Source organism: Suricata suricatta, chromosome 2 (genome assembly GCF_006229205.1).
Source record: "Suricata suricatta isolate VVHF042 chromosome 2, meerkat_22Aug2017_6uvM2_HiC, whole genome shotgun sequence".
In the NCBI taxonomy this organism is placed as follows: Eukaryota; Metazoa; Chordata; class Mammalia; order Carnivora; family Herpestidae; genus Suricata; species Suricata suricatta.
The window spans coordinates 27,688,328-27,713,031 of NC_043701.1; the positions used below are offsets into that span (position 1 = coordinate 27,688,328).

Below are 24,704 nucleotides of genomic sequence, written 5' to 3' on the forward strand. Positions count from 1 at the left end.
GCTTTACCAGACTTCCAAAAAAGTTCCTATTGCCAAAATGGTTAGAAATCTTAGAGGACTTTTGAAGGCTTCATCACAGAGGAAATCGTGTAAGCACAAGGGGTGAAAGCAGGCAGAGAAAACGGTTTTGTTTTTGTGTTGGAATTGCAGATTTAACACCTTCTATCTGTGTGACTCCTAGAACTGAACCTTGCTACTTCATTTTCTTCATCTGTGAAACAGTGATAGCACATCTGCCTCCCAGGATTGTTGATGATTAAACCAATTAATGAATTTAAATTGCTAAACACGGTGTTAGACATGAGCTATTATTATTATTACCTGGAGCATTGCTTTCCCAAAAGTACCTGCCCTTTTTTTTTTTTTTTTTTTTTTTTTGCTAGTTCAGCGCTTAATTCATATTATGTGTATTCCTTCCTAATTAAAAGCTCTTTCAGAACAGGAAGCCATGGCTTACCTAAAGTAATCCATTCTGAGTTAAGTAGCTCATCTAGTAAACATTGAAATGCTAATCAGGTACTGTCTTATGCTCTGGAAATACTAAGATGGATAAGGCAAGGTTCCTTGACCTCAAAGAATCCAGTCTGTTGGGACAGACAGAGGCATGAACAGTTGATTTAAAATCGCCCTGGACCAACTCGACCGGCTTGCATAGGGAGGACTGAAACCATTCACTCTTCAAAAGTTCTCCCTTCTGTACAGAGGAACCCTGACAGGACTTGAATGTGCTGGCACCTACTCTACATGAAAGTTCTGTGTACATAGAAGTTGACACTTAGTGGGTTTCTCATGAAGCTGTGGAAATTAAGCATGTTAACTTACCACAGTGTGTGGCACATACTGGGTTTGAAATGGTGACTTCTCAGATGAACAATATGAAACTGCCAGTATGTTTTTGATGTAATAAAAGAGCTTCCTATGGATACATCTTAGTATTTAAAGCTGCAATAATTAATTCTACTTGCTATCTCCCATAAGTGGTTTTGTGTCAGGTTTTTTTTTTTTGTGTGTTTTTGTTTTTTTAATGTTTCATTTTGAAAGAGAGACAAGGAGTAGGGGAAGGGGCAGAGAGAAAGGGAGACAATGAATCTGAAGCAGGTTCCAGGCACGGAGCTGTGAGCACAGAGCCTGATGGCAGGACTTGGAGCCACGAACCCTGAGATGGTGACCTGGGCCGAAGTCAGATGCTTAACCAACTGAACCAGCCTGGTGCTCCTGTGTGTCAAAAATCTTATGAACATCTAGATATTGGTCAGAATTATATGTGATTGGTTCACTTTTAGGAACATGATCAGAGGCAGGTGAGTCATTAGAGGCATACTAGAAGATTCCAAAGGTTATTCATGGAAATCCTTTATCATATATACTTCCATAATACCTTACGCTTATTTACTATCAAAGTATATGTAGGCATATACAATTTTAACAGCATTAATACTGTTTTTATGTGTTCTTAATTTTGTTTCCAAATGTTTGAGATATCCTCTCACATCACATTTAGAAATTAACACATTGAAATTACTTAATTTAATAAAATGGTATTTATCATCTCAAACAGTCTCTGCTAACTCGGGAGGGCTGATGCCTAGTCAGCGTGGCCAGCATTTGGATGTCCATCGATGAGGGGGATTTGTACTCCAAAATTAGGGGAAAATTTTGAACTATTGAACTCAAACATAATGTTTAGGAAATATTTTAGTAATTGTGGTTCTCTATTGCAAGAACTCCTTTTCGAATAGCTTTTTCCATTCTGAGATGGTATGTATGTATTTTCATTTTTTAAATTGCAACAAATAGTTGGCAGGGGAAAATTTTCCTTCCCCCAATGGCCTTTAATCTTTGTGTGATTTTGAAGAAGCAGTAAGTGACGATTTTCTGCTTCTGTGATTTTTTTTTTTTCAGTCACCTTGGACTACATTTAATCCTTTATATACTGCTGCGATTTTAGCTTGACTAGAGTTCTGAAAATTTCTCACATAGGGGAATTTAATTCCCATCCTGGCTTGGCTTCTCCTTTTCTTATAAAATTGTTCTCATGTGTACTAGAGCATGGATAGGTGTTAAGCCAGCGATCATTATAGATGGATTATGAAGGGTCTGTCAAGAGGTAAGGCATTAAATAGACTTCATTTGAGTTACATGCATATTGGGAAGAAAAATGGATACCAGCTTCCCTTCCTCTTTCTGTGCCTAGTAGCTTTGGTTTTTAAAATTGACTTCATTGTGTGCTCTAGTCAGTCTAAGATGGATGTGGTATGAACTTGCCCCCTGATCCTTTGCAGCACAGAGAAAGCAGAGTTGAGCAAGCTAGAGAGCAAAGAGGAAGGGCTGTGTTGGGGGACTTCTTCCTGACTCCTCTCTTAACAGAGCTCCACACTTCAATCAGGCTGGCTCTTGTTCACGCCCTTGTCTTTTCTTCCTTTTCCCTCTTCCCCTACCCATTTAAAGAGCTCTCAGTATGGTCAAGCACCTCCACCTCCCATCCCAAACCCAGTGAATTCGGGGCCCCTCCTCTTCCCACACTTGACCCTAGTAGCCTCTGGCTATCAGTAAGTATGCTGAGGTGCTGAATCCATAGAACATGAAGGGCTTTGTATCTTGCCTTTTTTTTTTTTTTTTTTTTTAATTTTAGCCCCTTCAAAACTGATACACTGAAAGTAACATCAGGTAGCAGTCCCTGAAAGTTTTTAAAACCTTTTTTGTTAACATTTCTTCATTTTTGAAAGAGAATGGGCAGGAGAGGGACACAAAGAATCTGAAGCAGACTCCAGGCTCTGAGCTGTCACCACAGAGCCCGCTGTGGGGCTTGAACCCACGAACTGTGAGATAGTGGCCTGAGCTGAAGTCGGAACCTTAACCAACCGACTGAGCCACATGGGAGCCTAATCCCTGAAACTTATTATTGAAACACAATCCTTGGCCAATAATTATTGTAAATGTAGCAGGTTGGTGGTAAATAAAGGCAAGAGTCTACCCACTGACCTTGGATTCTTGGCCATATTCTGTTTGAGAAATTTTTTTTTTCTTCTATTCACTGCTATATCAAACCAGCTGACCGTCTGATTTGACTTGGCTTCCCACATTATCTCTGAGAAGTGGTCTGTGGTTCTTGTTTCGCTTTTTGCTCTACAGTATGTTCTCATTTTTTTAAGTATTATGTTTTGATACTTGGATTATATATGCACCCATTTGATCAGTTCCTTGCCAGTTTATATCTTTGTTTTAGTCTATTCAGGCTGCTATCACAAAACAGCACTGGGTGACTTATAAACAGAAAATTTTTTTCTCAAAGTTCTGGAGACTGGAAAGCCTAAGGTTATGGTTCTGGAATATTGAGTGAGGTGGCAGGCAAGGTACGAATTCCTAGTTAATGAATGTACCAGCAGGTACTTTCTGGCTGTGTCCTCCTCATTTGGTGAAATTGGCTCCATGGAGTCTTTATTTTTTAATTTTTAAAAATGTTTTATTTTTGAGAGAGACAGCATGAGTAGGGTAGGGTTAGAGAGAGAGGGAGACACAGAATTCAAAAACAGGCCCCAGGCTCTGAGATAGCTCATGTGGGGCTTGAGCCCACGAACTGTGAGATCATGACCTGAGCTGAAGTCAGATGCTTAACCAACTGAGCCATGCAGGTGCCCCCCCTTTTTTAAATAAGAGCCCTAATCTCATTCATGAGGGCTCTGCCCTCAGGACTTCAGTATCTTCCAAAGGTCCCACCTCCTAATACCATCACACAGGATGTTAGGATTTCAGTGTAGGAACTGTGAGGGGACACAAGCTTTTTAAATCATAGACCTCATTTCACTACATCATACATACTTGACTATTCAGCGATGGGGGGGGGGACTGCATTTACCTGAAAATAAGATACACATCTTTTCATTATTGTATGGCTTTTCCCACCCTCTATCCAGAGAGCACGGCCTGTCCTGTAAGACTGAGCTCCCTTCTAACATCCTGTATGTGACCCTCCCCATCCCTCCTCCCACTTTTCCCTTCTCTCCTTTTCTTTTCCCCTTATCCTCTCACATGATTCTTCCATGTTGGAAGATTGATGTATAAGAATATAATGGATAATGTGGGTATGAAGTTCTTGGAGTAGGTGAAGATGTCATGATGGAATTGAATAATGTCAATCACATAAACTACACAAAGTTTCTACCTTAGTAAACCCTAAATATTAATTTTGAAAAAAATGAGATATACTACTATTCTGAGGTAAATAATATTTCAGTATTTTCTGCCCAATAATTTTACTATCTCAGAAAATGTCTTGGGTACATTCTTAAATTTAAGGCCCTTGAACTAAAATATGGAAGGGATAGAAAGATTGCAGTTGCTCAATGTTGTATAAGATTTTTCTGTAGTAGACTGTTGTTTACTCCCGATTATCTTAAAGCTGTTACATAATCACTGTTAGCCTGGGAGTATGAAAATCAGTTTTTCGTTTTCAAGATAACTTTCATATAAAACCTAAGCAGTACTATCTCTACGACAATTTATAGTCAACATTCATTGGGGAAAAAAGTTTCTGCCACTTTTTTTAAACCTCATGTTTATAATTTTTGTAGAAAACTTCTGAATTTTCTTTCCCATTTAATGTTTCCCATTCAAAAATTAAACACTTACCTACGAGAACTACTTATGGTCTGTGTTTTTAAATGTCTTTGTACCTTCAATTTACACATTTTGGGAGTTGCCAGACAGTTAAGGCATTTCTACTAAATATCTGTCCTCTTTGCTTATTTGGTGGGACCAAAGGAAAAGAGAAAAAAATCTTAATTGGGTCCTTGACATGTTACTTGAAAAATTAGTGTGGAAGTTGTTAAAAAAAAAAAAGTAATGCCAAATATGAAACTAAGCAGGGGATCTGTGACCTCTTGAATTAAAAAAATATTAAATGTACAAAATGGTTGAGATTAGGCAAGATTATTTGCACTAAAAACAAAATCCTTGTTTTGCTATATAGTTCATTTTAAATTTCCCATGAGTGGCCAATCTTAGTATATTGAAAAATCATATAGGACACGTGTATTAGATTGTCCTAGTAGAATGAAAGGCATGTTTACATTCTATGTAGAAACGAAACTCCTTTTCTTTGGATGTGGAGTGACTATAAATAGACTCATAGTACTTGAAATCAGATTTGGCGCCAAATGAGTTTATCGCAAACTTCTGAGGAGGAGGGGGGAGTTTTCCGTGTTGAAATGTATATAAAAGATATGCCCCTTAGTAAAATCTGGAGGAACACCATCATGTTCTTCATGTTTGTCACAGTCGATGACGAAGCATTAGTGGCACCTTACTAAGAGTAGGCCATTGGGATTTTTAATCTGGAGTTGTGTCTTGTTTGGTTTTTACAGTTGGATCGCTTGTTTTTGCCCTAGCTTGTGTGAAAGTTTTAAGTCTTATACTGTGGAGAAGTTTTTGGCCATGGCAGAGGAGTGTCGCTGGCTTTGTGTGTGGGAAAGCTGCTCTTGGTTTAGAGGTAGTACCGTGTTTACACTCTAGACGTTACTCAAAGGAGATGCGCTCAGTGTAAACTGGAGGTGGCCTACAGAGGAGGCTGTGGTGCACAGGCTAGAGTAACACTGGGGTTTTCCTAGGCGTCGGTGTGTAGAAGAGACTTTCTCACATCTTTTAGTTATAAGCAAGATAGTATCTGCTTTAATTGCAAGGCATAGAAATCCTGTTGTGGGGCTTAGAGGGGAGCCAAATTGGGATTCATGCTGTTTGTCCATAGGCTTGGATTCCATTTGCCTACCCAGGCCCATCCCACCAGTTTGGCTGTGAGGAGACTTTCCCCAGGGAGCAGGATTATACAAGGCCTGAGCAAACCTATCTAGTGACACTAGACAGTCGAATGATACTTCTTAGAGGATAGTGTCCTGCCACTTGAGAGAATACCCAGTACTGGGTGGTGGCGGGAGCTGGGGGAGGGTAAAGGGTATAAACACATTGAAAGGTTTTGTATATGATGGAAGAAATCGAGAGCCTCGAAACCTGGTATCAGGCATTCAACATTGCAAAGAAGGAAGCAGCGTCTCAAATGACGTTCTGAGAGAGAAGATGGCTTACAGAGGCGGTTCCTCCCCACCCACATGGTAAATCCATAGCGTCAGAACATCCGTGGACTGACCAGTGGCTTGGCAACACTAAAACACAGGTTCTTTTTAAAAAAAAAAAAAAAAACAATTTAGGACTTTTCTTTGCTGTAGTCTTTGTTACATACACTGTTCCCTCAGATAACTGACTTCTTGCTGAGTCTGGGTACTTAATTCTGTAGATAATTATAACCACAAAACATGAACTTGAAAGGAGTAAACATGATAAAAATAGTAAACCTAACCCTAAAGTCTAGTTAGAGTAGACCTGTGAGACTGTTGCTACCCAGGCTAATGAAAAGCACAACTAGGGTAGCCCAAATAGCCCAATTACATTTGAGTTTTAACTACTCTGAACGATGCTAGGCCGATAAGTTTGGAAACTTAAGTGATATTTTTCTTGGAAAAGAAAATTGAAGAAAAACCCTGAATGATCTATAATTTTTTAAGATAGTGAAGTGATAAGTCTGTTCTACTGAGACACTGGGCTCAAATAGTTGTACCAAACCTTCAAGGAAAAATAATTTCTAAAAACGGTTCTGGAAATTAGGAGTAATGCTTGTTGGATGAGGCTGTTAAATCTTTGTATGAAATAAATTGGAAAATACAAGAATAGAAAACTAAAGATCAGCCTTTTTACATAGATTTAAAAAATCCTTATTAAAATACTAAATTTCAGTGCTGTGTATAAATATGTTCTATCCTGAATGCACGAATGGTTCAATATTAGAAAAATTAATATTGTATACATTGAGCTAAGAGAAAAATCATTATATTGTAACAAATGGCATTTAATACAATTCAATGTGTGTTCAGGATAAAAATGCGCAAGATAAAAACGGGCACTAGAAAGAAGGTTCATGAGTTTCAGAAACTTACAGAAAGCATCCCAACGAAGACTTTAAAGTTTCCAAAAGAAAATAAGACCAGGAAGGTTGTTACCCATTACTATTTGATGAGGGAATGGAAGGTCCTTGTCACTGCAGATAAGAGAAAGCATTTTAAAACTTGGTAAACCATCCACATTTGCAGGTGCTATGTTTTCTATGTAGACCATTTCAAGAAGATCTCTAGAGAAGCTACTAAAACTACTGACTTCAGCAAGATTGCTAGATGAGAACTAGGCTAACCTAAAGAAATCTGTAGCACTTATATTAAAGAATCTTATTTTAAAAAATGGCAATGGGGAAAAAATAATTCATTCACAAAGGCTTCAAAAGTCAAAGTACCTGTTAGATATGAATCCAACCAAATACTACAAGGCCCCAGTAAGAAATATTATGAAATATTATTGAAGATGGAGAATGGGTTTTTGAATGGAAATATTTGATGGCATTATAATTTAACCTCAGCATAGTCAGGAAATCATTGCAATTCCAACCTCCAACAGAATTTTACTTTTTCTTACATTACTTGATAAGCTGATACTGAAACTTAATGTGGAAAAGCAAAGGACCAAGAACAGCCATGATTATGTGGAAAAGGAGAAATGGCCTGGGAGACTGGCCCTACCAGGAACCCATGATGGTACTTGAGATGGCTTATTTACTTTTCTATTAATATTGTCGTCATAGGCCATAAATAAATCCATGCATATATATAAACTTGATTTATTTCACAAGTGGCATTACAAACTTCTGAAGAAATGATGGACTGATGACTAAACTCATGATAATTGGCTACCCGCAGGGAGTTAAAGATATTACTTGATTCAGTCCTCACGCTCTGCACAAATACATTCTAAACATATTAAATACAAAAATGCAAAAAAAAACTTTGAGGAAAATGTAAGTTAAAATAGAAAGGATGACAGGATTTTTAAGCCAAAGAAAGCACAAACCATAAGTGATTGAAAAAAATGCTAAAAGCTGAAATATTTCACATGACAAAACAAAGTAGAAAATAAAACAGATGGTATTAGAATCAACAAGACTATAATCCACATAGGCTTAGTACCTAAAATTATATACAAAACTCTCCTACATCTGTACGAAAAGGCAAACAGACCCTGAACAGAATGGGCGCTTTCAAAGAATAGGAAACCTAAACGGGTAATAACTTAAATAGTTTCATGTAGCTGTTGTAATAGTTACCACAAACTGTCTGGCTTAAAACAAATTTATTCTCCTAGTTTGGAAGGTCAGACGTCTGAAATCAAAATCTGAGTCGGGCTGCATTCTCTCAGAAAGCTCTGGGGGAGACTCCTTCAAAGCCTCTTCAGCTTTTGGTGTCTCTTGGCATTGTCTTCCTTAGCTTGTGATCCTGTCACCCCAGAGTCTGCCTTCCTCTTTACACTGCCGCCTTCCCTTCTATCTGCCAGCTCTTCCCTGTGTCTCAGAAGGACACTTTCATTAGATTTGGGCCCCACTTGATAATCTAAGAATTCTTCATCTCAACATTCTTAAGTTTATTCACGAAGACTTTTTCAACAAAAGTAACATTCAGAAGCTCCAGGGTTTTGACATGGATGTCAAATATATACATTGGAGTTTTTCAGCCTGTTACAAAATCCAGAGATGATTAACATCCCTAGTAATCAAGGATATTCAGATTAAAATGTGATCCCTTTTTTCCAGTTTGGCAAATTTGGAAAAATGAAATTTTAAGGATTAGGGGAATGAGTACTTCCATGGTTCCGTCTGAAGTTGTAAATCTTTGCAAACAATCTGTTCAACTTGTAGAAGCATAGTGCTGATCTCTAGGGAAGCAGAAATAGACCTTCCAGGAGTACAATATAGATTTCGAAATTCGAGGACAAGGAAACCTATACAGGAATTCCATTTCAATGCTGAAATATTGAAGGAGTGAAAACAACTCAAATACTTACAAATAAGTGAATAAATAATAAAGCATGATATGGTCATACAACAGAATGCTATAAAATTGGTGAATCTCAAAGACCATGATCAAAAAAAGTTACAACATGATTTGTATGGTGTAGTTCTAACACATAGCATAATTTTTCTTTATGAATACATGCACATAAAGCTTACTGAAGTTAATACCACTTACAGAATAAGGTTTATCTCTGGAAGTCTGAATTATTGGTTTGGGGGTAGGATCTAAAGGGCTTTAAGTGTGTCTAATTTATTTTCGTTAAACATCCTGTACTTGGTTGCATAGTGTTCCCCTCAAATTCAAGTTCCTCAAAATCTCAGAATGTGAAGTCATTTGGAAGTAGGGTTGTTGCAGATGTAATTACGGTAGGGGACATACTAGAGTAAAATGTGCTCTTATGTTCTCTGATTAGTATCCTTAGGAGAAAAAAGATACAGGGGAGAACACTTTGAGAAGATGAGGACCGAGGCAGACATTGGAGTGATAAGTCTAACTCAAGGGACTAAGAATTGCTGGGAACCAGCAGAATGTGGCAGAAAGCATAGATCAGCTTCTCTTGAGCTTGCAGCAGGAATGAGTCCTGCCAACACTTCAAGTTTCTGTTTGTAGCTCCAAGAACTGAGGGGGGAGGAAGGGGAAATCCTGTTTCAAGTCATCTAGTCAGTGGTATTTTGTTACACAGCCCTAGAAACTGAGTATGTGTCTGAGATGTGAAGATTCATTAGAGTTGGGTGATGAGTACCTAAGTATGGTAAAATGTCCTTTTTCTTTTTTAATATTGCATCTTGAAAATACTTAAAAGCAAACAATCCCCACTATTTTGATAGAATTTTCTATGATTAACCTTTTTGTTGAAGTTTAACTTAAAAGATGTGTACATAATTGTCCAAATGAGCAGTACTCCATATAATAATAATAACAGATAGAACCATGGCTGATCCTTGTGGTAAAACCCTAACGGTAAGTTTTCTGTTTTTAAGGTTTTAGATATTAAAGTGGGGGCCTAACTCACCATCTGAAAAAGTTGCTCTTAGCCAGTATCCAGTATGGCTCATGATTATGTATCAGGACCTACTTATAAAAGTTTTTGGGCTAGGAGACCTTCAGGTAGACATCAGGGTCAAATCCTGATTCATCTATTTAACAACTTCTGTGGTGTTAAATAATGACTTGCTTCGCTTCAATTTTCTCATTTATAGCCTGGGGATTCTAAATAGTAGGACTTCGTTGCCTTGTGAATTATGTAAGAGATAATCTAGAAAGTGCTAAATCCCACCATCCAGTAAAGACTCTAATTGAAGATTATGTTATGGTTCATAGCGACAGCATTATAAATCACCGTACCTCAACAAATTATAAAAGTTCAATAGTTGAAATATTAGCTAGAACAGTTTGTAAGAATATTACACTCATAACCTTGAGAGTACTTGTATTCCTGTGTGTGGCATTGGGTTTTGTTTGATTTACTCACAATCTGTGTTTCACACTCAGTAGCCCATCTTGTGTAGTTTTGAGACATAAATGTAAAAAAAACCCACAAATTTTGTTTCCATCTTCAGGTTTTTATGGATTTTTTCTATGATTTTCACCTGTGGCCCTGCTTATTGTTTGATTTCATTCCATGATTGATGAAAGAGAAGTGTCAAATTTACTAAAGATTAAAAAAAAATTACGTTTAGAAAATTAAGTTAAAAAAAAAAGACTACTAGAAATAATTCAAAAAGTTGTAGAGAGGAGAGAAGGTGTTAACTTCATATACTTGGAGATAAAGAGGCTGTCACTCACCTGTGTTTTCAGGTTAACTGTATCACTTGCCCTCTTTTTTAAAGTTTTTATTTCAGTCACCCAGTCTCCTCACAAATGCATTCCTTAATCCCTTCCCTATTTCACCCACCCCTCTCTTCATCCAGCCTCCCACTCATCTCCCCTCTGGTAACCATCTATTTATTTTCTGTAGTTAAGACACTGTTTCTTGGCTTCTCTCTTTTCCACCCCCTCCTCCTTGCTCATTTGTTTCTTAAATTCCATATATGAGTGAAATCAGATGGTATTTCTTTGACTTCAGTTAGCATTATACTCTAGCTATATCCCTGCCATTTCAAATGACAAGATTTCATCCTTTTTTTATGGCTGAATAATCTAATGTGTGTATATGTCATACATTCTATATTCAGTTGATAAACCCTTGCCTTATTTCTATATCTTGGCTATTATAAATAATGCTGCTTTAAGCATATGGATGTATGTACATCCTTTGAATTACTGTTTTTGTATTCTTTCGGTAAATAAGCAGTAGTGTAATTGCTGGGTAATAGGATAGTTCTAATTTTAAGTTTTTGGGGAGCCTCCATATCGTTTTCTAGATGGATGCATCAATTTGCCTTCCTACCAACAGTGCAAAAATTTTTTTCTCCCCATCCCTGCAATACTTGTTTCTTGTGTTGTTGATTTTAGCCATTCGTAGGAGTGTTAGGTGATATGTCATTGTGGTTTTAATTTGCATTTCTCTGATGACAAGTGACTTTTGAACATCTTTTCATGTATATGTTGGCCACGTGTATGTCGTCTTGGGAGAAATGTCTGTTCGTGTCTTCTGCCAATTTTTTATTGGACGATTTGTCTTTGGGTGAAGTTGTATCAATTCTTTATGTATTTTAGGTAATAACACTTTATTGGACATATCATTTGGAAATACCTTCTATTCCATAGGCTGCCTTTCAGTTTTATTGATTCCTTCACTGTGAAGAGGCTTTTTGTTTTAATGTGGTCCCAATAGTTTATTTTTGGTCTTGTTTCCCTTGCTTCTGGAGACGAGGGCTGATGTCACAAAAATTACTGCCTGTGTTCTTTTCAAGGATTTTTATGGTTTCAGGTCTCACATTTAGGTCTTTCATTCACTGTAAGTTATTTTTGTGTATGGTGTAAAAAAGTGGCCCAATTTCATTCTTTTACTTGGAGCTGTCCAGTTTTCCCAACACCATTTGTTGAAGGAGGCTGTCTTTTTCCCATTTGATATTCTTTTCTGCTTTGTCAAAGATTAACTGACCATCTAATAATGGGTTTATTTTTAGATTTTTCATTCTGTCCTATTGATCTCTGTGTCTATTTTTGTGTTGGTGCCATACTGTTTTGATTACTAGAGCTTTGTAGTATAACTTGAAGTTCAGAATTGTGATGCCTCCAGCTTTGATTTTGTTCTTTAAGATTGCTTTGGCTATTCGGGTTCTTTTGCAGTTACATACAAATTTTAAGGTGGTTCTAGTTCTTGGAAAAATGCCATTGGTGTACTGACAGGAACTGCATTAAATGTGTAGATTGCATTCGGTAGATGGCTATTTTAACAATATTTTTTAAAATATTGGAATATGAGATGCCTTTCCATTCCTTTGTGTCTTCAATTTCTTTCAGCAGTGTTTCATAGCTTTCAGAGTTACAAGTATTTCACCTCTTTGGTTAGGCTTCTTCCTAGGTATCATGTTATTTTAGGTGTAGTTGTAAATGGTATTGTTTTCTTAATCTTCATTATTTATTTATAGATGTGCAACAGATTTTTGTAGATTGATTTTTGTATTCTGTTACTTTACTGAATTAGTTTATCAGTTAAAGCAGCCTTTTGTTTTTGTTTTGTGGAGTCTTTCAGGTATCTAGAGTGTCATGTCATCTGCAAAACGGTGAATGTTTTACTTTTTCTTGCCAATTTGGATGCCTTTCATTTCTTTCTGTTGTTAGAATACTATGGCTAGGACTCCCAGGACTATATTGAATAAAAATGATAAGACTGAGGGGCACCTGGCTGGTTTAGTCGGTATAGCATGCGACTATTGATCTGGGGGTTGTAAGTTTGGGCTCCATGTTGGGCGCAAAGAGGACTTTTAAAAAAGCCTAAAAACCAAACCAAACGAAAAAATCTAAAAAAAACAAACAAACAAACAAAAAAAAAAACGGGGGGGGGGTGAGAGTAGACATCCCTATCTTGTTCCTGACCTTAGAGAAAGGCTTTCAGTATTTTCCCACTAATTTATTAGCTCTGGGTTTTTCCATCGATGGCCTTTATTTTGTTGTGGTATGTTTCCTACTTTATTGAGGGTTTTTATCACGAATGGATGTTGTATTTTGTCAGATACTTTTTCTGTGTCTGTTGAAATAGAATTTTTATCCTTTCTCTTATTGATGTGATGTGTTATATTGATTTTGAATCTTGAACCATTCTTGCAATCAGGAATAAATCCCACTTGACTGTGGTGACTGATTTCTTTATTATTGGATTCTGTTTGCTAACCTTTTGTTGAGGATTTCTGGGTCTATGTTCATCAGACATATTTGCCTTCTCTTTTTTTGTGGTGTCCTTATCTGGTTTTGGTATCATGATAATGCTGGCCTCACAGAAGGAATTTGGAAGTTCCCCATCTCTATTTCTTGGAATAGTTTGAGGAGAATAGGTATTGACTTTTCTTTAAATGTTTAGTAGAATTTGCCTGTGAAGCTGTCAGGTTCTGGACTTTTCTTGGGTGTTTTTTTTGATTTCTGATGCAATTTCTTTGCTGGTAATCGGTCTATTCACATTTTCAGTATCTTTTTTCAATTTTGGTAGGTTATATGTTTCTAGAAACTTATCCATTTCTTCTAGATTGTCCAATTTTTTGGCATATAGTTTTTCACAAATATTTTCATAATTGTAATTCTGTGGTGTTTTTTCTCCTCTCTCCTTTATGATTTTATTTATTTAGGTCCTTTCCTTTCTTGATAAATCTGGCTAGGGGTTTATCAATTTTTAAGTTAATTTATTTGGAGAGAGCACAAGCAGCGTGGAGGAGTAGAGAGACAGAATCCCAAGCAGGCTCCATCCTGACAGTGTGGCTCCATCCCACCAAGTGTGAGATCACAGCCTAACAGAAACCAAGAGCCAGACACTTAAATTTCTTTCTTAATGTTTTTTTTATTTATTTTTGAGAGACAGAGACACTTAACTGACGGAGCCACCCCGGTGCCCTAGAGGTTTATCAGTTTTACTAATTTTCCCCCCAGAAAAACCAGTTCTTGGTTTCATTGATCTCTTCTTTTGTGGTTTTGTTTGTTTGTTTTTATAGATCCTTTATTTCTGCTCCAACCTGTATTTCTTTCCCTCTGCTGGTGTTTTGTTTGTTTGTTTGTTTTTTTCCTTCTAGCTCATTTAGGTGGAAGGTTAGGTTGTTTGAGATTTTTCTTCTAGACATAGGCCTCTATAGCTACAAACCTCCTTTTAGAATTGCTTTTGCTGTGTCCCAAAGGTTTTGAACCATTGTGTTTTCATTTCCATTCGTTTCTATGTAGTTTTCTTTCTTTTATTTCATCCCATTTTTTGTGGTTTTCCAGATTTTTTTTTTCTTGGTGAGGACTCTTAGTTTCCTAGTGTTGTGGTCAGAAAAGATTCATGGGTGACTTGGATCTATTTGAATTTGTTAAGGCTTGTTTTGTGGCCTAATACTTGATCTGTTCTGGAGAATGTTCCCTGTGCGTTTGAAAAGAATGTGTATTCTGTTGTTTTAGGATTGAATGTTCTTGAATATATCTGTTAAATCCATCTGGTCCAGTGTGTCATTCAAAGCCAGTTTTTCCATGTGGATTTTCTATTTAGATGATCTATCCATTGATGTACGCAGGGTGTTAAAGTTCCCTGCTATGACTGTAATCGTTGATTAGTTCCTTTGTCCTAGTTATTAACTGTTTTAATTATTTTGTTACTTTCATGCTGGGTGCATAAATATTTACAATTGTTAGGCCTTCTTGTTGGATTGTCCTTTATTCTAAGTGTTTGCTTTTGTCTCTTATTACTGTCTTTGTTTCAAAGTCTATTTTGCCCAATATAGGTATTGCTACTTTAGCTTTGATAACCATTTGTATGATGAATGTTTTTGTGTCCTCTCACTTTCAATCTACAGGTGTCTTTAGGTCTGAAATGAGTCTCTTAGTGGCATGGGTCTTGCTTTTTTTTTTTTTTTTTAATCCATTCCACCACCCAATGTCTTTTTATTGGAGTGTTTAGTCCATTTACATTCAAGGTAATTATTGATACATATTTATTGCCATTTTGTTAATTATTTTGTGGTTGAAGATTTTCCCTCATCTTTTTTGTCATTTTCATGGTTTGCTGGTTTTCTTTAATGATATATTTGACTTCTTTCTTGTCATTCTTTGACATTTATTATTGATGTTTGATTTGTGGTTATCATTAGGATTGTATATAACATCTGTGTATATAGTTAAGTTCATGGTCATTTAAGTTTGAACCCATTCTTTACTCCCCTCCTCCCCATGTTTTATGTATATGGTATCATATTTTACATTCTTTTATTTGAGTTTTTTGACTGATATTTTACAGAAATATTCCTTTTTTAATGCTTTGTGTTTCCTGCTTTATAGCATCACTTTTGGTCTCCTTTTATACTTAGTCTTTTTTATTATTTTTTGCAAGGCTGGCTTAGTGGTCATAACTCTCTTAGTTTTTGTTAGGGGAACTCTTTATCTCTCCTCTTATTCTGTGTGATGGCCTTGCTGGGTAGAACATTCTTGGCTGCAGGTTTTTCCCCAATCAGCACACTGAATATATCAACTCACTCCTTTTGGGCTTGGAATGTTTCTGCCGAAAAACCCACTGATAGCCTTACAGGGTTTCCTTTGTATATAACCATCTTTTGTCTTGATTCTTTTATAGTGGTTTTTTTTCCTGTATCACTATATTTTGCCATTTTGATTATAAATGCCTTGTTGTGGCTCTGCTTTTGTTAATTTTGTCGGGGTTTCTCTGTGCCTCCTGAATCTGAATCTGGGGCTTGGTAGAAGCAGGTTAGGTAATGAGTATGGGCACAGGCTGGTTACTGCAGGTGGTCGTGTGCTTAATGCTGAGGGGTGGGGAGAGAAAGGGCCCCTGCCAGTTCCTTTGTTTCTGGAAGGGTCTCACCCTCAAGACTCCCTCTTTGGGACATGCTTTGAGATGAGCAGCTAAGCTTGCCACTGTGTGCCCCAGGTGCTCTTCAGGTAACTGTTTCCATGCTGTTGGTACACAGGCAATTTGCCCTTGAGGACCAGTATCCTCCAGCCTCTCCCAGGGCCAACCATGCTGATCCAGGCTTTAAAACTCCAGGCTTTAAGCCCTGCTGGTTTCAAGAGCTCAGGAAATCTAGGCACTCTTACTTTTCAAGCTGGTTACTGTAGGGGTTCGTTTTCCCCATGTGCTCCCCTAGGTACTAATCTGCCTTTCCCTCTTCTCCACAATCATGTTGATCCAGTTCTCTCCCAAGCCCCATCTCTGCACTTCCCACCTTCTTTGTGGCTTCTGCTCTGTCTTTAGTGATGGGCTTTGTTCTGCCAGACTTCAGATTGATTTCTGGGATATTTAATATGATTTCATTGCTGTTACATTCCTAGGACAAGGGGAGCCTAGGGTCTTCCTACTCTGCTGCCATTTTCTTACAGTCTACTTCCATTTATATGGAATTTCAGTGTTTATTTTAAGAGAGAGAAGTAGAGAGCAAGCAGGGGAGGGGTAGAGAGAGAGGGAAAGAATCCCAAGCAGGCTCCACCCTGTCAGCGTAGAGTCTGATGTGGGGTTCGAACCCCCAAACCTGAGCTGAAATCAAGAGTTAGATGCTTAACTGACTGAGCCACCCAGGCACTCCTAAACGAATGGACTTTTAATTCAGTAGAGTCTATTTAAACATTAGAAATAGTTATTACTTTATGGCTGTATATTATTCCATTTTTCAGACATAGAGCTATGGATGGGATTTATTCTTTTGCAGAGAAAATATAAGATGGTCTCAGATCTTGTGATACTAAATAAGCCTTTTCTGGACAACTGTTGTCAAAGTAATTCTCAGCTGAGGGGAGACTTGTCGCATCATTACCTGTTTATATGTTTTTTAAATGGGTAGCTATACAAAGCAGAGGTTGCCAAAGCTGCTGGTGTTAGTATTTTGAAAAATAAGTACTTGAAAAAGCAAATATTTGACAAGGACCCTGACTGCTAGCCCCTCTGCTAGTATAGGGGCAGAGGGGAGGAAACAAGTTTTATACAAATAAATTAGCATTACTCTTCACCAGACATTTTAAGTCAAGCTGAGCTGTGAACAGACATAAGCATCTAACGACATGTAATATATGGCCGGACTGACTGTGAAATAGACGCAAAGAGAGTGTGTCATAGGAGCAGGTGCAGTCCCTGGCGAGATTGCAGAGGGAGGATTGAGATGAGTCTTGAAGGATGAAAAGAATTTAATTAGGTGGAAAATGGAGGAAAATAGGCTGTCTAGAATTGGGAAGGGGCAGAAGGGCCAGGCCTATTGATCAAGCTTCTGCCTTGCCAGTGCTGTGCTTGGTGATTTACAAATAAATGTGAAAGTGCTCACCTGATACTCCACCATCCATCGCACCAGAGGCTGACATTACTTCCCCATCTTACAAGTGACAAAACTGAGGCTCCCCTGCTCGTGTGCTGGGAAGACGGTTTCCAGCGGCTCTGTCACGTAGCTGGGCGCTTCAGGACACTTTCTGCGATCATGATGACTCCACACTCCTGTTTTGTCTTCTCTCCTCCTCCCAGGACAGATTAAATTACTTCAGAAAGAGTACAGGTTTTGTGACTGGTAAATTGGAAAAATAGAACTGAATTAAGTGGGAAAATCGCCTTAATCGCCTCTACCCTGCTATTTTAGACTGCTAAAAGCTTAGAGTTAAGTGTGCTCTGCAGGGCTGGTCTTAGGAAGGCAAAACAGAAACCTTCAGTGACTGCCTTTGGCTTAGGAAGAAGGTCTAGAATCTACCTGAGGGTTTTAGAATAACTTTAAAATGGCAGAGCCTCAGACTCAGCCTTCATACCCATCTGGTCCTCATTGTTGGCTCTTACTAATTACAGAAGCCGGAAAAAGTCTGTTAATAGAACAGAACAAGTTCAGGTGGTTATTCAAAAGATTATTATTATTTTTTAAGTGTATTGCCTGTTCACCCTTTCAAACAAAAATCCAGACTAAATGATTGCGTTAATATTAAGATGTATTTTGTCGCAGACTCAAAGATGATATACCATCCAGTACAGTTCTTAATGTTTGTTTACTTAAGGATATTCAGCTCCTTCCTCTATCCTTCTTGAGGCAAAGGTTCCAGTGTAAAGATTTTTCCCCAATTACTTCTCAGACTGGTTACTAATGTGTTCCTACTCTGTCGATTACCATTCAATCTTCTAACTAGGTAGATGGAGAAGAAACAATTGTCTTCAATTTAGGGTTAGTTACATGAACCTTGACTTAAATCCTGAATGTAGAAGAGAATATAATTTAGGTGGTTCGATTCATACCCATTAAAATTTAAAGAGCTTTGGTCATACTCTAAATACTCATTTCTCTGTATTCAAGTATGGCTCTAGAAAATCCAGCTTGGAGTATAAAATATACAGAATCAAATATTGAACTCATTGTGCACGTTCTAATTATATTACACTCAAACTGAAATTCTCACCCTTGTAATGATAAAACTAAATACATTAGTGTATTGAGGGATAGTATATATTAGAATATGGGGGATAATGACACCACGATTTTAGCCTTCACTAAGAACTTAAGACAGATAACTAGATGTGCTAGATACTGTGTTAAAGGAGGAGAACATAAAAATGAAATATTGAGTCCCAGCCCTAGAGGAGGTTAATTGTGTAGATAATTTTGTAGCGGTAGCTCTATGAGCTGCTTCCTTATAAACCATCCAAAACTCCGTATATCGGGGCAGTTTTTTCTTCTGTAAAGTAAGAGTCAATATCTATTATTGCTCAGAAGTGTAGGGTTGACCAGGTGAGTCTTCAGTTCTGTGTGGTCACTTCACCATCAGGTAGACATGTCTGCTTATCTAGGGCTCTCATACCTGTTGGTCCATCTGCAGATTGATGGAGGCTGGGCTCCGCTAGGCTACCTGGCCTCTCCTCCAAATAGTTTTATTTATCAGGCTAGTTTTCTTTTACGTGAGGGTGGCAGGGGTCCAAGAGCTGGGAAACAGGACAAGATTGTAAGGCTTCCTGAGGCTTGGCTCAGAACTGGCACATCTGTACTTCCATTCTAGTCTCTTTATTGCTACTTAAGTTCAAAGGGTATAGAAATAGATCCACCTTCCGATAGAAGGAACTTCTCTAAGTCACACTGTAAGGGGACTCATTAGAGGGCTGGAAGTAATTGGTGGTGTTTGCAATCAGTGTACCTATCATAGGAACAATCAGCATATTCAAAGGGATAAAGCCTGTGTAAGGTCTGTTGTAGTGACGGCTGCAATAGGAGTGCAGGAAACCGTAAGCTGTTTGAGTTGAAGCATAAATTTCAGGATTGATAATTGTAGAAAATGAGGCTGGATCAAAGCAAAGAGCACCAGGCTGGAGAGGTTTATTATAGTCTGTTCTTAGCCCCTTGGGTATTATCCTTTGAATAGAGCAAGCCCTCTAAAGTTTTAAGCAAAAAAGGAATGCCATTGTACACTTGATTACTTTTTGTCTATAGGTTGCTCTGGCAACAGAATGAATCCAAGGTGATGGGAGATTAGATAAGATGCTATTGCAAAGTTCTACTTTATGGGAATGATTTCGAAGGCCACGCTAAAGCAGTGGAAAGTATTCATTCAAGTGTGGTAAACCTGACCATGTTAATTACTCATTCAAACACGCTCTTTTGAGCCACTACTGTTTAGTGTTTGTGTAAGGTGAGTATCCCCCTTCCTCCCTGTCTTGGTGGCTTCTTGGAGCTTTGGAGCTCTTACACTAAACTTTCCTCATGCATCTGTTAGGTGTGCCAGTAAATGGTGAGAAATCGTAATTCTGGCTCACATTAGTGCAGAAATGGTGGCTGGTCATGTGGTAATTTAAAATGTGTCTGCTTTGGGGGCACCTGTGTGGTGCTGTTGGTTGAGTGTCCGACTTTGGCTCAGGTTGTGATCTCATGGTTTGTGTGTTTGAGCCCCAGGCTGAGTTCGCCCCTATGAGTGCTGAGGCTTTTCAGATCCTCTGCCCCTCTCTCTTTCTGCCCCTCCCCCTGCTTATGCCCATGCGCTCTCAAAAAAAAAAAAAAAACAAAAAAACAAAAAGGAGCACCTGGGTGGCTCAGTCAGTTAAGCATCCGGCTTCACCTCAGGTCATGATCTCATGATTCTTGGGTTCAAGCCCTGCGTCGGGCTCTGTGCTGACAGCTAGTCAGAGCCTGGAGCCTGCTTCAGATTCCGTGTCTCCCTCTCTCCCTGACCCTCCTCCTCTGCTCGTGCTGCCTCTCTGTCTCTCAAAAATAAATAAACCCTAAAAAAAAAATTCAAACAAAAGTGTCTACTTTGGCTGTTTGTTTTCTCTAATATACTTAATTAGCAGAGCCTTTAAGGATATTGAAAGTCATTATATTGGTAAATATGAGGAATAATGAAGAGCCTGAGTAAATTTTGTGGTTTTCCTGTATCTGTACCTGTTCTAGTACATAGTAATGCGGCTGTCCAGGTGACTCCCACCTTCATGCTGTTTACAAAGTTTACTTCGTGTTAGCATATTCAGAACTCCTGTGTTCAAGAATATTAAGGGGAGAAAGTCTATTTGTATATTAAAGTTTTATTGCATATGTCAGAATATGTGAGAATAGTGATTAACTTAGAGAAAATGAGAAAATGCATTGTTTAGGAGAACTTAATTTACAATAAAATATACAATTTTAAGTTGATTTAGCTCTACCTTTAAACATCTTTAAAGATAAGTCCTTGCAGACAAATGAGCATTATTGGCTTTTTTGTTCTTCATGAACTACTTTGAGTTAGTATTCTGTTCTTGCCAAATCCTATTAGGCATGTAGTTACTCATAGAAAACCTACATAGTTTTCAAACTTAAAAAGCCAATCCAGTGTGTTTTGTGCATTCTTAGAGCTCTCGAATGCAATAGCCCTGGGTGCTGTGACTTGTGAAATCATTTATTAAAGTTTCTTCAATATTCCTATACTTTAGAGATACTGTCTGGGCAATGCTGAGTTGAATACAGGTGGCTATTTCTCTCATCAGGGCGGGGCTTTCTGGAAATTTGAGTAACGAAAATAATAACCTTCTTAAAATTTTAGTTGGAACCTGAAAGTTAAGATACAGAGATACATATTCCTGATTTGTGCATAACCCTTCCCTGTTGCCCAGATGATGACTTCCTTCATAAAGGGGCCGTGTTATGTTCCCTGTAGTACAGGCTCTCCGCCCCTGTCAGTATAGAGCACATGGTGTGTATTACATGTTTGTTGTGGTTAATGATTATTGAAGTGTCATTCCTTTGGGTAAAAGGAATGTAGAGCCCATGGCTGCTGTTTTGTTCATGTCCTCACATTGAAGTTTATAGCTCTTTCCCTTGGTGGTAGAGCACCAATTATCTTCCTATTCCCTTTCATCATGTGCTGTGCCAGGGAGTGGGTTCTGCCCAGCAGGGTAAAACCTGAGCTTAGGAAGATTCTGCTCTGACTTCTGGGGGTTCTATTAGGCATGGGTTAGTGAAGCACTGCTAGACAAGGGGACATTAAGGAAAGTTTGGTAGGTTTCTGTTAAACCTTATGCTTATGTAGAGATACAGTACGAGAAACGTTTTTTTGTACTTCTGGATGTGGTTTGCCTTTTCTGCCTATTGATGTGTGGAGTAGCGGTAGCCACCTTGGCAGGGGGATTGTGATGTGAGCCTACACAAGAGGAAAACCAATGTATTCAAGGCAGAATGACAAGATGGAAGAAGTGGAGGCTTTTTTAAACAGTTTTTTTTTAAAATGTTTACTTTTGAGAGAGACAGAAGAGGGAGACACAGAATCCAAAGCAGGCTCTAGGCTCTGAGCTGTCAGCACAGAGCCCAGTGTGAGGCTTGAACTCCCAAACCGTGAGATCCTGACCTAAGCTGAAGTCGGACACTTAACTGACCAAGCCACCCAGGCATCCCTGGAGCAGGGATTTTTGAACCACTGGATCAACCAACCAAATAAAATATAGGAGTATATTTTATTTCAGTTCTTCTTAGCCTTCCTGCAAATTTCAGATTGAGAACTCCTCTACTACTTGGTGGTTAAAAAGAAGGGAAGCCTGTATATTGAATAAATGATCTAAAAGTAACAAATGAGAGTAGGATCAATCATCCAGCCTACATACCCTCCCCCTGCTTTTCTCTTTCACTCTCCTGACTCCAAGGATAGAAGACGCTTGGGTCTGGTCCTGAAAAAGAGATGCAGTTTGTAATCCATCTTCTTGGACTCATAGGTTGCTTATGCAGGTCTCCATTGTTCCTATTACAAAGAAAATGGGAAATGGATCAAGGATAAAAGGGTTGTTATGTATTGGCAATTATAAAAGCTTACTTTATGATAAGAGCTCAGATGTCTCATAGAGAAGTTTTGGGATAGTGCCTCCCAAGCCTGTTCCGTTAGTTTATTAGCCTTAGTATTGACATTTTTGACCAGAAAACTATTTAGCCAGGCTAGCATGTGCATTTGGAATTTTTAAAAGCATCCCTGGCCTCTTTCCTGAAGATCCAATAGTATTCCTCCATTGTGGCTGTCAAAAACGTGTCCAGAAATAGCTGAATATCCCCTGGAATGGAAAATTGCCCCTCATTTGGAAACTGCTGTGTTGGAGATAAACAGTTGTTTCTTATAGTTGCCTGTGTTCTGGGACTCCAGAAGAAGATTGGGGAACTTCTAACATTGCCTCAATCACCTCACCTTATGGTGAGAAAAATACAGCAAATTTGTAAAATTTTCAAATCAGGTCAAATACAGTGTGCTGCTTTGATATGTGTACATTTTGAAATCAGTGACAATTAAACTAGTTAACCTATCCATCCCTCACATAGTTTCCATTTGTATGTGTGATGAGGACATTTGAGATCTACTTTTTTAAGCGGATTTTGAGTATACAGTGTTATTTACTATAGTCACCAGACTGTGGTTAGGTCTCCGTAACTTAGTGACTTTTTAAATAGAAGGAGATAATTCCAGTGTTTGAAATTCTCCGTGTGTGTGTGTGTGTGTGTGTGTGTGTGTGTGTGTGTGTGTTTCAGGTGTACACATAGTGATTGGACGAGTTTATATACATCATGTTCTGCTCACAGATGTAGGTACCGTCTGTCACCCTACAATGCTGTTATAATATGATCGACTACGTTTTTCTGCTGGACCTTTTATTCCCATGACTTAGAGAACTCTTAAAATCTTACCCTCAAATGTTAAATAGTCTATGATTGTTTAACAGCATCTAATGTGATGATATAAATGGTCTTCCTGGTAAGGCTTCTCCTGGTCTATGTCAATCACTTGATTTGAAGCCAGGAAGTGCCTACGTTTTATGTGTCTTCACAGCCGTTCAGATGTGAACTGAATAATGCTTGAATAAAATAGTGTGAGTGAGACAAGTTTCACGGTTTCCAGTTTTATTTTTAAAAATGAATATTATATATCACAGACAAGGAGTACAATTAAATGCTTTCAAAAAATTTTTTTATGTTTATTATTGATACAGACATAAACAGAGCATGACTGAGGAAGGGGCAGAGAGAGAGGGACACAGAATCTGAAGCAGGCTCCAGGCTCTGAGCTGTCAGCACAGAGCCCAAGGTTTCACTCAAACCCACAAACCAGGAGATCATGACCTGAGCCGAAGTCGGATGCTTAACCGACGGAGCCACCCAGGCGCCCCTTAAATACTTTTATCAAAGTGACAAAATTCTCTCAACCTGCCTCTAATTTTTTTTGTCCCTTTTGTATCCCCAGGGCATTTAAAGATTTACAATTAAAGCAAACCAGCACTGAAGGATCTGTAAAGCAGTAAAGCTGCCGTGGTTGACAGCAGTACGCTAAGCGTGGTTTGTGACCATCGTGGCCACCCTTTCTTCACGCTATTACCCTTCCAGTGACCAGATCTTTTAATTCAACCTTTGAAGTGACTCTGACTTCTCTGTGCCTTTATATCTTTACAGCTATTGCAGGAGTCCAAGCCACTGTCCAGTCTACCTAAGCTCCCCTCACCACTCTGCTCCTCTGCCAACCCCCTCATAAGGCAGCCAAAGTGTGCTTGTCAACAAGTCAACATCTTGAAATGTTTCTAAGTCCACCTCCCCAGCTTGAAACCCTTCAGAGTGTTTCTTTGGTCCTTGGGACCTAATCCAAAATCCTTGGTGTAACATTTACAACCCTGAACACTGATGGCTGTTTGTCTTCCTCCCTCATTACCTTTTGCCCTCTCTTCTCTTGTTTTGCCACACACACTGCTTCAGATCCTTTCACTTGCTATGTTTTTTCCTGTGTTAGGGTCCTGAAACTGCTGTTTCCTCTGCCTGAAATATTATTCTTGGCTTAGGTGATTCTGATTTATCTTTCAAGTCTTAGTGGTATGATGTACCATTTCCTTAGGGAGCAATGACTTAGACCTCTAATCAAATTAGGGCTCCTTTTGATAGAATGTTTTCCTTTCAATGACCTTATCTCAACTTGCAGCCACACATTGGTGTGTATGTTTAAAATCTGTCTCCACTAGGGGCCCCCTGAGTGGCTCAGTCTGTTAAGCATCTGACTTCAGCTCAGGTCATGATCCCGTGGTTTGTGGGTTCCAGTCCTGCGTCAGGCTCTGTGCTGACAGCTAGCTCAGAGCCTGGAGCCTGCTTCCGGTTCTGTGTGTCCCTCTCTCTCTGCCCCTCCCCCGCTCATGCAGGCTCACTCACATGTGCGCTCTTACTCTCAAAACAAACATTTAAAAATGTATAAAATCTGTCC

General features: G+C 38.6%; 1 protein-coding gene across 16 annotated transcripts in view; it reads left to right on the plus strand.

Annotated features, from left to right (window-relative positions):
- Positions 1–24,704, plus strand: part of CADPS2 (calcium dependent secretion activator 2) — a 522,703-nt gene that overhangs the window by 133,737 nt on the left and 364,262 nt on the right. The window lies entirely within an intron of this gene.